Below are 11,423 nucleotides of genomic sequence, written 5' to 3'. Positions count from 1 at the left end.
AAGCCAGCCTCGGTGGAGACGGCAGAGCAGGTTCATTTGTTCTCAAGGCTGAGAGTAAATGAGCTGATACCGAGTTCTGCCCACACCCTTCCCGTCCCACGGAGGTCCTGAGCACATCTCAAAGCTTCCGGTTGCTTCCAGATGTCGAAAACCTAGGCTGGGCACGATGACTCACGCCAGGGGGCCCTTGGGGAGTGGGAGTCTATGTTTCTGAGCCAAAGCACAGCCTTCATCCCTGGCACCATGGCAGTTTGTTCAGGAGCCCTGGCACGCAGATACTGATCTGGCAAATGCCTTCTTCTCCATCCCCATCCATAAGGCAGTTCGCTTTCAGCGGCCAGGCCAGCCGGGCACCTTCACTGGCCTCCCCAGAGGTCCGTCAGCTCTCCAGCCTCTGTCAGAAGTGAGGTCTTAGCATCTCAGTCACCTTCCACTTTGACCAGTGCTCATACTCGTCCATTCCGTGGATGACTTGATGCTGATGAGACCTAGTGAGCACGAAGCAGTAATTACTCGTGACTTACAGGGAAGACATTCACACGTCAGGCTCTCTGCCACTTGGGCCATGAGACCCAGCAGACCCAGTGATGCTTGAGGTGTCAGGAGCAGACAGGGCTGGTGTGGAGCCTTCGGCAGGCCCCAGAGGTAACTCACAGTGCAGAATCTTTCAGGATTCGGGAGCAAAGCCCCACCATCCCCCGTCATTGCTCTGCTTTCGAGAAGCAGCTCTGGGCCTGCTGCTGGGCCTTGGCACAGAGGGAACACTTAACCAGGAGCCACCCAGTGACCATGTGACCTGAGCTGCCCATCATGAACTGGGTGTTGTCTGACCCACCCAGCCACAAAGTTGGGCATGCACACCAGGGACCACAGGATGCATCCCTGAGCTCAGGCAGTGAAACCACATCTGGTACAGCAGCGGCCGGCGACCCCCCCACTTGGCTAGGTGACTTCATAAGCCAGTGCCATGTTTCAGGATCCAGCTGTCTTCTGCACAGGCCAAATAAGCTGCAGTGAAGACGCGGCAGGGCCCACCGCCCCTGCAGCCTGCAAGTCCCTGAGGGCGGCACGGAGAGCTGCAGTGCTCCCGGGATTGCAGCATCACTTTCGGTTTACAGGTATTGATCGGCTTACGACCTATGCAACTTACGACCATTCGACTTTACGACCACAATCGCTAGCCACGACTGCTCGGCGTCTGGCAGCGCAAACGTTGCCCAGCTGGGCGTACGACAGTGCGGACCAGCTTCCGGCAGCACTACCATCTCCGCGTGCACCATTTCAACTGTTATCCCAGACTCGGTACAGCAATTTGTGTTTTGTGTCTTGGATATTTTTCATCAAACCCCTCCCAATAAACTTCTTATACATTTCGAAGCAATGGACCCAAACATCGAACGATTTGCAAGGATTGAACGGATGGCGCACAATGTGTTTCGTCCATATCGTGAAATTTATGAAGAAAAAAAGAAACATACAATTCAGACAAAGCTCACCATGTTTATGAAAAAACCAACTCCGGTAACCCCAACTGCTGCCTCAGATGACGACATCAACGATCCGCAGCCAAGCACCAGCGGCCAATAAAATGTTTCGTACGTGTTTATATATTTTGATATATTTTGCAATTGGGAAAATGTTTCCTATGGTATTTTTTACACCTGTATTTTGTAATTTTGTATGTTTTGCAAATATTAAACCAGTTGTACTGGTAATGCAGTGTTTTACTTAAACCTGACGAATGTAAAAATAAGGAACAAAATGGTGTAGAGATGATACAAATGGCATAAAATGAACAGAGAAAATTGTGATATATAACAATAATGAAAGAAAATTATGATAAAATATGACTTAAGGATTTTTATAACATCATTTCACAGTACTGTACATATAGCCTACTCAACTTACGACCAAATCGTGTTACGACCGGTCTGTCGGAACCAATCGTGGTCGTAAGTCGAGCACTAGCTGTGCTATGGTCCTGGGCAGAGGCCATTCTAGTGGCTTCCACTGGCCATTCCCACCATAACACTCCCCATGACACAGCTCAGGGAAGCTGCAGGGACAGCCTCCAGGTGTCAAGGGCATCTATCCCAACTATGCATCTAGAACCAGGAAAATAGCCGCAGGATGGGTTAAGGGACCCACCAGGCCTGCCGTGAGAGGAACATGAGCAAAACCAGGGGCCACCCGGTCACCATGTGAGCTGGCCCCTGGTGCGCATGCTCAACTTTGTGGCTGGTGGGTCAGACAACACCCAGTTCATGACGGGCAGCTCAGGTCACATGGCAACTGGGTGGCTCCTGGTGAAGTGCTCCGTCTGTGCTAAGGCCCAGCAGCAGGCCCAGAGCAGTTTCTCAAAAGGAGAGCGCTGATAAGGGACAGCGGGGCTTTGCTCCCAATCCTAAAAAGAGAGCAGGTCTTACTGATACTGACCACCGACTCCAGAAGCCCTGACTCGGCCTAGAGGGTGACAGTGAGCTCTGGGGTCCCCGGAATTAATGCCAGCTCAGAGCCAGCATCCAGAGCCCACCAAAGCTCTCATGAGTATCTTTCCGCCAATGTACATCTACTGCAGTGAAAGACCACAGACCCTTTGGGGAAGGCTGGGAGAAAAACTGACTCTACATTTGTGACGGCATAGCTGGGTCCGTCCCCAAGTGGAACAGGCCTCCCATTTATTCAAAGGATGTTGTGTTTGTGAACTGGCTCAAGGCGGTGACTGAGTGATCCAAGTTACGTTTTTGTTCACTTTACCTGGAATGTTTCCACTTATATAGGTCAAGTAAAATCTTAGTAGACTGCCCATCTACTTCTTATGTATTTCTTTATTTATTTGAAATGAAGTTTCACTCTTGTTGCCCAGATTGGAGTGCAGTGGTGCAATCTCGGCTCACTGCAACCTCTGCCTCCTGGGTTCAAACGATTCTCCTGCCTCAGCCTCCCAAGTATTTGGAATGACAGGCGTCCACCACCCCCAGCTAATTTTTGTATTTTTAGTAGAGACAGCGTTTTGCCATGTTGGCCAGGCTGGTCTTGAACTCCTGACCTCAGGCGATTTTCCCGCCTTGGCCTCCCAAAGTGCTGATGAGAGCCACCGGACCTGCCCCCGCAGCCCCATCTAATTCTGTTTCCACAGTCCACCAACCAACGCAAGGTCTCGCAAGTCAGACTATCCTAGTGGCCGCGGTGACTCTGCTGTCCATCACCACAGCCACCGCCCCTTGTTCTCTGGCTACGACATGCTGCTCCTTGGCCCCCCCACAGGGGCCAGTGACCCTCACTGCATTTTTGGATCCCAGTTCAGTGGCAGCGTTTCCCTCAGTAACATCTGAGCTACAGAAGGGAGTGACAACACGGCACTTCAGTAAAGCCAGGGCTCCCCGCACGTGCGTATTTTTCGTGGCCACAGGCAAAGGCAGAGCCTCTGGGCCCTCCCAGGGTGAGAGCAGGTCTTACTGATAAATCCACTGTCATGCTCCAGTCCCTCCAGGCCTTCGAATCCCTTTCTCTACAGTAAATCAAGATCAGTCCAGCATTTCCAGCTCCCACTCTGTGGTTCCTGCTTCATGCAACCAGCCCAACAAATGGCTGGAGACCCTCCCCACCGCTCCCCCACCTCCCACCTCTGAGCTGCAGCCCTGAATTGAGAATTTCTGCATAGCAAGCCTCTATCGACAAATGCAGCCCAGATTTCTTTTCCTTCCTCCATGATCCCATATTCTCAATGTCCATTTCCACACTTAGTCCTGAGATTTCTGTCCCTATAAATTGGAAACATGTAAGTGTTTTTAAATTACAGTGTGGCCGGATGCGGTGGCTCATGCCTGTAATCCCAGCACTTTGGGAGGCCAAGGCAGTCTGATTACCTGGGGTCAGGAGTTCAAGACCAGCCTGGCCAACATGGTGAAACCCCGTCTCTACTAAACATAGGAAAAATTAACCGGGGTAGTGGCGGGCATCTGTAATCTCAGCTACTTAGGAGGCTGAGGCAGGAGAATCACTTGAACCCAGGAGGTGGAGGTTGCAGTGAGTTGAGATCGCACCACTGAACTCCAGCCTGGGTGACAGAGCAAGACTCCATCTCAAAAAAAAAAAAACAAAACCAAAAACTGTAGTGCACTTTCTCACAGGTCACACTCATGCATGAGTCCCTGACTTTTCGGCTTCTTCTGGGACTTGAGCCTAGTTATGGGCCTGGAAGCAAAGAGGGGTGGGGGGCACTCAGCACTGCCCTCCAATCCACACCCTCCCTACAAAGGTGGGAATTCAATTTTGGTTGCAATTCATCCTCTTGTAGGATGAGACTCTTGGTTTGGTTTTCAGAAACCTCAGCTCAGCAGCAACAGGAGAGAAGGGCTTCCTTCAGGGTGGGACCAGACAGTTTTAGGGCACTTACGGGGTGCTTGTGCTGGGAATTCTAATCCCCGAGCTCATCCCTTCTGTGCTTTTCTCTCCTACTTTGCTGAGCACAATTAGGAGAACCGGCCAATCTCCTTATGTTCTTTAGTTGGACAAAAACGTTGCGAGGCCTCCCAGAACCTGGCCCTTCTCATGTTGGAGGAGGAGCACTGGTGGTGGGATCCTCTCTCTGTCGACACGTTGTGTTACAGACGCTCCACCCCCGGAATGGAGTCATTAGGGCTTCGAAATCTAATCTGATTAGGGAACCGATTCAGAAAATTTGAGGTAGGGAAAGAGGTTTATTTTAAGGAATTGGCTCATGTGATCCTGGGGCTTAGTGAGTCTAAAATATGTAGGACAGGCTGGCAGTCTGGAGACTCAGGCAGAGTCAGTGCTGCTGTTTTGAGGCGGAATTTCTTCTCCAGGAAATCTCAGTTTCCGCTCTTCAGGCCTTCAGCTGATTGAGTGAGTTGCACCCACGTTATTGAGGGTCGTCTCCTTTACCGACAGGTAAAGCCTGTCGGTAGGAGGCGTGAGCCACATCTACGAAGCCCCTCTGCAGCGACACGCAGGTTCAAGTTAGGCTGAGTAACTGGCTGCTCCGGCCCAGCCACGTTGACACGTAAAAGTGGCCATTGCAGTGAGTGTGGGCATTCTGTCAGGTGCCATTGACGGTTTTGGTCTGCGTGGAAACAACGCATCGTCTTGGCGGAAGAGGCTATTTATACTTAAACAAATAGCTGTCCTGGAGGGTCTATCTTCTACGTGCAGTTTAAGATCACTTTGTCCAGCCTGCCGAAATATCCATGCGGAATCTGGCTGCAATGTTCTTAGATATGTAATTCACAATGAAAAGACCCCCTCATGGCGCAGGATATGGTTGTATCCCTAGAAAACGGAAAGGCTGAAGACGCCGTGAACTCTACCCTCAAGTGTGGCGATGTCGCTGGGGCAGAGGTCAATTGAGGAACAGGATGATAACAATTCTTTCAGAACTATCCAGTTTCAAGTGGCGATGGACAGAAAATCCATTCATCGTAATGAATTAACTTTCCATAATACCAACGGGTACATTTAGTCAGCAACGTATAAGACTTATATGTAGAATCGATAACATCTGAATAAATGGCAAGATACAGGGTGCTTCTGATGGTGGGATTTTAGGCACCTGACCCTGGAAACCCTCCTGGGGTGCAGGGGATGAGGCCCCAAGAAAAGAACAATGGAGCCAAGACCAGGAGATGCGGTCATGCCCTGCAGACCCAGCCAGTGTTGGGAGTGAGTTCTCAGCTACACGGATTTCTCCTTCATACCTGCCTCTCTACCACATATGGTTTTGTTTCGGAGAGATCAAACAGGTTATTCTATTGAAATTGCTTTGTAATCTGCAAAATAGGGTTTTATGACTGTAGCATCGGAGGGGTTTCACTTTCTCTCTCGTGTGTGTGTGTGTGTGTGTGTGTGTGTGTGTGTGAATATTCTTCACATCATGAACATCTCAAATAACCATGCTTCCACACAATTTCTTGGGAGAAATCTCTAAAGTCTGCTTTCTAAACCCACTCCATGGAGGTGATTCTGTTGGCTGCTTCCATGGGGTGTGGGGGGCTCTGGATTTTCCTAACACAAGCATTTGGTATACCCTGTGACTTCACACCTGCACTTGAGAAGGTCACAGGGAAGGCACTTCTCTATCTCCCTCACATGTGGGTTGCTGAAGCAAACTGACCAGTGAAATACACTTGTGGGGACCAGGGTGGGGGAACATGTTTGAAGTGCAAAGTTAATGTGTGTTACCAAAGGGCCTTAAATTATTCAGGTAACCTCAGGTGAGCCAATTAACCTCCCGGTGCCTCACTGTCCCTGTTGGCAAGAGGAAGAGGCTCTGGGAGACGGGCTGGGATCGGTCTCTGAGCTCCTGCCCTGCTCGTCGCTGGGGTGCTGGGCTCAGCTCACCAACATGTGCAGAGATTAAAGCTTCCTGATATTGATGGTGCAGATAAGAACTATAAATAAACTGTTTCCAATGTGAAGATGTTGTAAGACTAATATGTGTCCTCAGGTAGAGAATAATTATTATCTTCAGTGAACAAGAAAACCACCTAAAATTATAACAAATTCAAGCAAATCCTCTTGATTACAAAATACAGAATACAATTCAGATGCAGCTGTATATGGCTGCAAAATGATATATTATGCAGGGCTGAGAATAGCAGCGGGGATTTTTCATCTTGGGCCGTATGCACCATGGAGGCACGCTCTGGGCCACGGACGCTGCCTCGCCAGCCTGCTGCAGGAACTGAGCTGGAAGATATTTAATCCTGAACTATAATAGAATTCAGTGCTCATTATTCAAGAGCAGGCGCGGGTTCTGGCCCATGGTAATTATTAAAATCATGTTTATGCCAAGTAATGCAATGAACGTCACCCACTTTTGACCCGCTGTGCACAGAAGGTGGGGGAGGCAATGTTTTACATCTTATCAATTGGATTTAGGTCGTGTTGTGCCGTGGCGGGGGCGTGAGGTCTGACTGTGGTGATCGGGGACTTGGAGGTGCAGGAATGGCTGCTGGATGGCCCACCCTGCTCGGAGCCAAGGGACCGGCTGCCCCACTTTCTGCGTGGGAGACATGGCGAGGCAGGGGCTTAGCAGGGGCACCTCTTGGCGACAGGATGAGGCCCGGACTTCCTGGCCTGTGTCCACCACCCCTTCTGCCGGGCCCATCTTGCGCTTGGTCCGTAGTGATTAACATGGCTGGTGCCCCGATTTCACAAGATAAAGGGTGCAGTTCTGGGGTGGAGACACAGGGAGCTCAGCAGAGGCCAGTGACACGTGTCTAGGCTACAGGAGAATGAAACCATGCTGGCTGCCGGCAGGACTGCCCGCCACCTCCCTCTGATCTACAGACATGGGGATGGGCCGCATTACCAGCAAGGACCCAACTGTCCCTGGCTCTTGCCCCTTCCGCTCTCTCAGAGCTCCTGTTCTCTCACATCTTATCTAGCTGCTTCTGGGGGTACTCACGGGGTGTCCCACCCTCAAGAGGACCAGCCATGGCATCCTGTGTTTTAAATGTTGAGAACTGTGCTACACAGCCCGTCTCTGGGTCTGCTGAAGCGGTGGCCCTCAGCTGTGTGCTTTGCGCGTGCAGGGAGGGGGCATGTGTGCTTCCGGCCTCATTGCACTTGACGCTTCGGCCTTGCCACCCTCCTCCAGCCACCGCTAGGAAGAGTTGCCCCACGCAGCCCTCTCCCTCCCATGAGTCTCAGGCAGCACCACCCACCCAAGGGAGGGCCTTGCTTTGGAGGTCACAGGCAGGGCCGTGAATTGGTTCCTGAGAGCACCCAGCCCTTCCTGCTTCCTCCTTTGCACTCGCTGACATCTGCGCCTGGAAAGCTGGCCTGGACTCCGTGCTTCTTGGGCTCCGGGAGGCCCCTCCCTCCTCAGTCCCTGCTCTGCCCTGCTCTGAGGCACAGGCTGTCACCACAGGACGCAGATGCAGTCTGGGGGCTACACGTGCCATCTCCCGTGCCTCCTCTGGGGCTCATCAGCTCACACCCAAGGGTGGCCCCTTGGAGGAAGTTCCACTCCCTGCAAGCAGGGCTCTGTGTACACGACCAGGGGCCGGACCCCAGGCAGCCCGGGAGAAGGTGAGGTCTGAAGCTTCTCAGTGCCGTGGGGTTTGGGTAACTGTTGGAATCTTCCCTCAGAACGGAGAGGATTCTCCAAGCCCCGGAAGGCAGCGCTTGGTGCTGTGAACACGTTGCTCTCATTACCGGAGGCAATGGCGTATCTTGATAAGTGCAAATGGATATTTTTTTTTCCAGCAGAAAGTCTGTTATTCCAAATTTCTTAGACTTTGTTCACGGTTCTGTTTCAGCTCCTCTGTTAATGCCTTTGCAGGAAGGGTTTGACTCTGTGGGAAATCCATGGGCTGATGAAGACAGCAGATTGAGGGCTGCGTGGTAGATGGAGAAAACTTGTGCCATTGACTTGTTGGAAAGCAAAAGACAGGATTTGGATTTGAAGATATAATTAAAATGTAGATTGGGAGCGCATTCTTAACTTACAATGCTCAAGATAAGACTCAGCAGAGACGGTGCCCTGGAAAGGGGCAGAGATCGAAGCTCCTGCCGCCGTGGTCCCCATGGTGCTTGGGCGGGTGCTGGAAGCCAGGAGCCAGGAGAACGGAGAGCAGGAGGCAGTGCTCGCTGCTGACCCTAATGCCACCCCTAATGCCACGCCTAATGCCACCCCTAATGCCACGCCTAATGCCACTTCATTTGTACTCATCAAAGCCACATCATAATCACGTTCTGCGGGCCCAGTCTCATCCAGTTCCCGAAGAAGAATCGTGAAGCTTTGGGCACTGGACTTAACCACTGCCTCTACCACTCACAAGCACCACCCGTGGCTCCCATCTGTGAGAAGGGGTGACAGGCAGGGGCCCACAGGACCACTCCCAGTATGATCGAAGTGGCAAATCCCAGGGCAGCCTTGGCTTCCGATGCCACCACTTCCTCCTCTCAGCCTTGGCAGTGGTCCTGACAAGCAAACTCTGCCCCCAGGATTTCGGTAGGCACCCACGAGAAGCTGCTAAGAGACCCTTCTCAAAGAACGCCAGGTCCTCGATGGACACCCCAAGGGGATGGAGGTCCTGAAAGACGGACTCCAGGACGCAGCTCTGGGCACGGCTGCTGGGTCTTCCTCGGCCACCTGCACCACAGAAGCCATGCTGCGAAGGGGTGTGAGGAAAGGGGGGGACGCCGTCAGCCGCCGCTGCTTTTCTGTCATTTTTTTTTTCCACTGAAAGTTTCCTGTGAAAGAGAGAATCCACACACCTGTAATCCCAGCACTTTGGGAGGCTGAGGGGGGTGGATCACCTGAGGTCAGGTGATCTCAGGCTGTGTTAAAGCCTCAGGCTGTGATCTTTTATCATTATTGCCGGAGCGACTCATGCTCCAGCTGAGATGTGGTTTCATCATCCTGGAAGTGGCCTGCCTTGAATAAATGGCGAGCAGCCCGGGCAGGCTACATACAGGTCCAGGACCCAGGCTTCTGGTGCCAACAGCAGGTGCTCATGAGCAAGCCTGCTGGCCAGCACCCCGTGAGTGCCCCGTCCCTTACTCAGCCTCCTGCCCGGATGTGCTGGGTGTGTCTCACTGCTGAGGGCCTTTGGCCCTTCTCTGTCCCCTCCCATACCTGCTTCTGAGGCCCAGGAGACCCTGCTTCCACCGTTCCCACTAAGCAGGCACTAAGGGGTGAGTTGATCTGAAGTCTATTCTTTTGTCTTTGTTTTTTTGAGACGGAATTTCACTCTTGTTGCCCAGGCTCGAGTGCAATGGCCCGATCCCGGCTCAATGCAACCTCTGTCTCCTGGGTTCAAGTGATTCTCCTGCCTCAGTTTCCCAAGTAGCTGGGACTACAGGCATGTGCCACCATGCCCAGATGATTTTTTGTATTTAGTATACACAGGGTTTTACCATGTTGGTCAGGCTGGTCTCCAACTCCTGACCTCAGGTGATCCACACACCTGGGCCTCCCAAAGTTTGAGTTACAGATGTGAGCCACCACACCCGGCCCTAAAGTTTATTCTTAAGTGGATTCTCTCTTTCACAGGAAACTTTCAGTGGAAAAAAAAATAAGAAAACACAAAAAAATGCTAACTATAGAAATCAGATTTTAAAAAGAACTAATATACCAGAGCTTGGTGCTAATCAGTAGAAAGTGCAAAAATAGATAAATATATATTCCATCAGAAATTTACAATTAATTACCATTTTAGTATCATTGAAGTTGTCAACGAATTCCATTACTATTCTCAATTATGGACTTGGCAAATTACCCCCCTTCTCAAAAGCCCCACTGACATTTCTAATTGCTGATCTAAGAATCTGCTTCCCAGAATAGATGGAAAAGACAAAAATAAGTGTGGTGGTTAATGAGATTTCATCACACAATCTTGAGCGAATCGTCACGGGCAGCAGCAGGCAGGGGTGCTGGTCAGCCTTGCCACCCTCCTCCAGCCACCCAGCCCTCTCCCCTCACAAGGCTGTCATGGCAGCACCCCCACCCCCGAAGCGAGCGCCGCGCTGTGGGGGTCTCGGGGAGAGCAGTGCACGTGGTTTCCTGAGAACACCGGGCACTTCTTGCTCCTCTGCACTCACTGACTTCTGTGCCTGGAAAGCTGGTGGCCCAGGCAAGCTCCCCAATCGGGAGAACCTTCTCAGCCTTGAATTTCTGGCTTCCAGGTGCCAGCTGCCTCCAGCCCCACGGAGAGAGTGCTCCCTCGCCCTCCCTTCTGGGCTCATCCCCAGGAAAACCTCGCCACCCAAGGAGGCCGGCCACTGCCGTGTCTGGGAAGAGTCTGGCTTCCTCTGTGCGTCCGAGCTCCAGGCCAGGTCTCCGCTGTGCGCATTCCTCAGTTGCCGGCAGACCCTGCCTGCCATGGCTTTCTGAGAGCAGAGCCATTGGCCTCGTCTACACTCGGAAAGGCCACTGGAGGCCCAGAGGGACACAGCTGGTAAACAGCAGAGCCGCGCACAGAGGCGCATCCTGCATGGCTGCTGCCTCTGTGGCTGACTGAGCTCACTGCCAGGGCGTGGGCAGCACGGACGCCACCCTCATGTGGGTGCACACAGCACTAGCCAGGCCGGGGCAAGGCATGCCGGGAAGGAAGGCTGTTGTCAAACTGGGGGCAAATCCTGGTGCCAAGGGAGGTGTGGCTGTCGGCTGTGGAGAAGAGCATCATGGGTGTGGCTGTCGGCTGTGGAGAAGAGCATCATGGGAGGGCAGGCTGTTGTTGGCTGTTGGGCAGAGCATTATGGGAAGGGAGACTCTTGTCAGCTGCTGGGCAGAACATCATGGGAAGGTAGGCTGTGGTCAGACTGTAGAGCAGAGCATCGTGGGAAGGTAGGCTGTGGTCAGACTGTAGAGCAGAACATCATGGGAAGGTAGGCTGTGGTCAGGCTGTAGAGCAGAGCATCGTGGGAAGGTAGGCTGTGGTCAGACTGTAGAG

This window comes from Sapajus apella, unplaced genomic scaffold (assembly GCF_009761245.1).
Source record: "Sapajus apella isolate SASKATOON/1434 unplaced genomic scaffold, GSC_monkey_1.0 scaffold156, whole genome shotgun sequence".
Taxonomy (NCBI): Eukaryota; Metazoa; Chordata; class Mammalia; order Primates; family Cebidae; genus Sapajus; species Sapajus apella.
The sequence above is the reverse complement of the archived record's forward strand: the minus strand, read 5'-3'. Positions refer to the sequence as shown.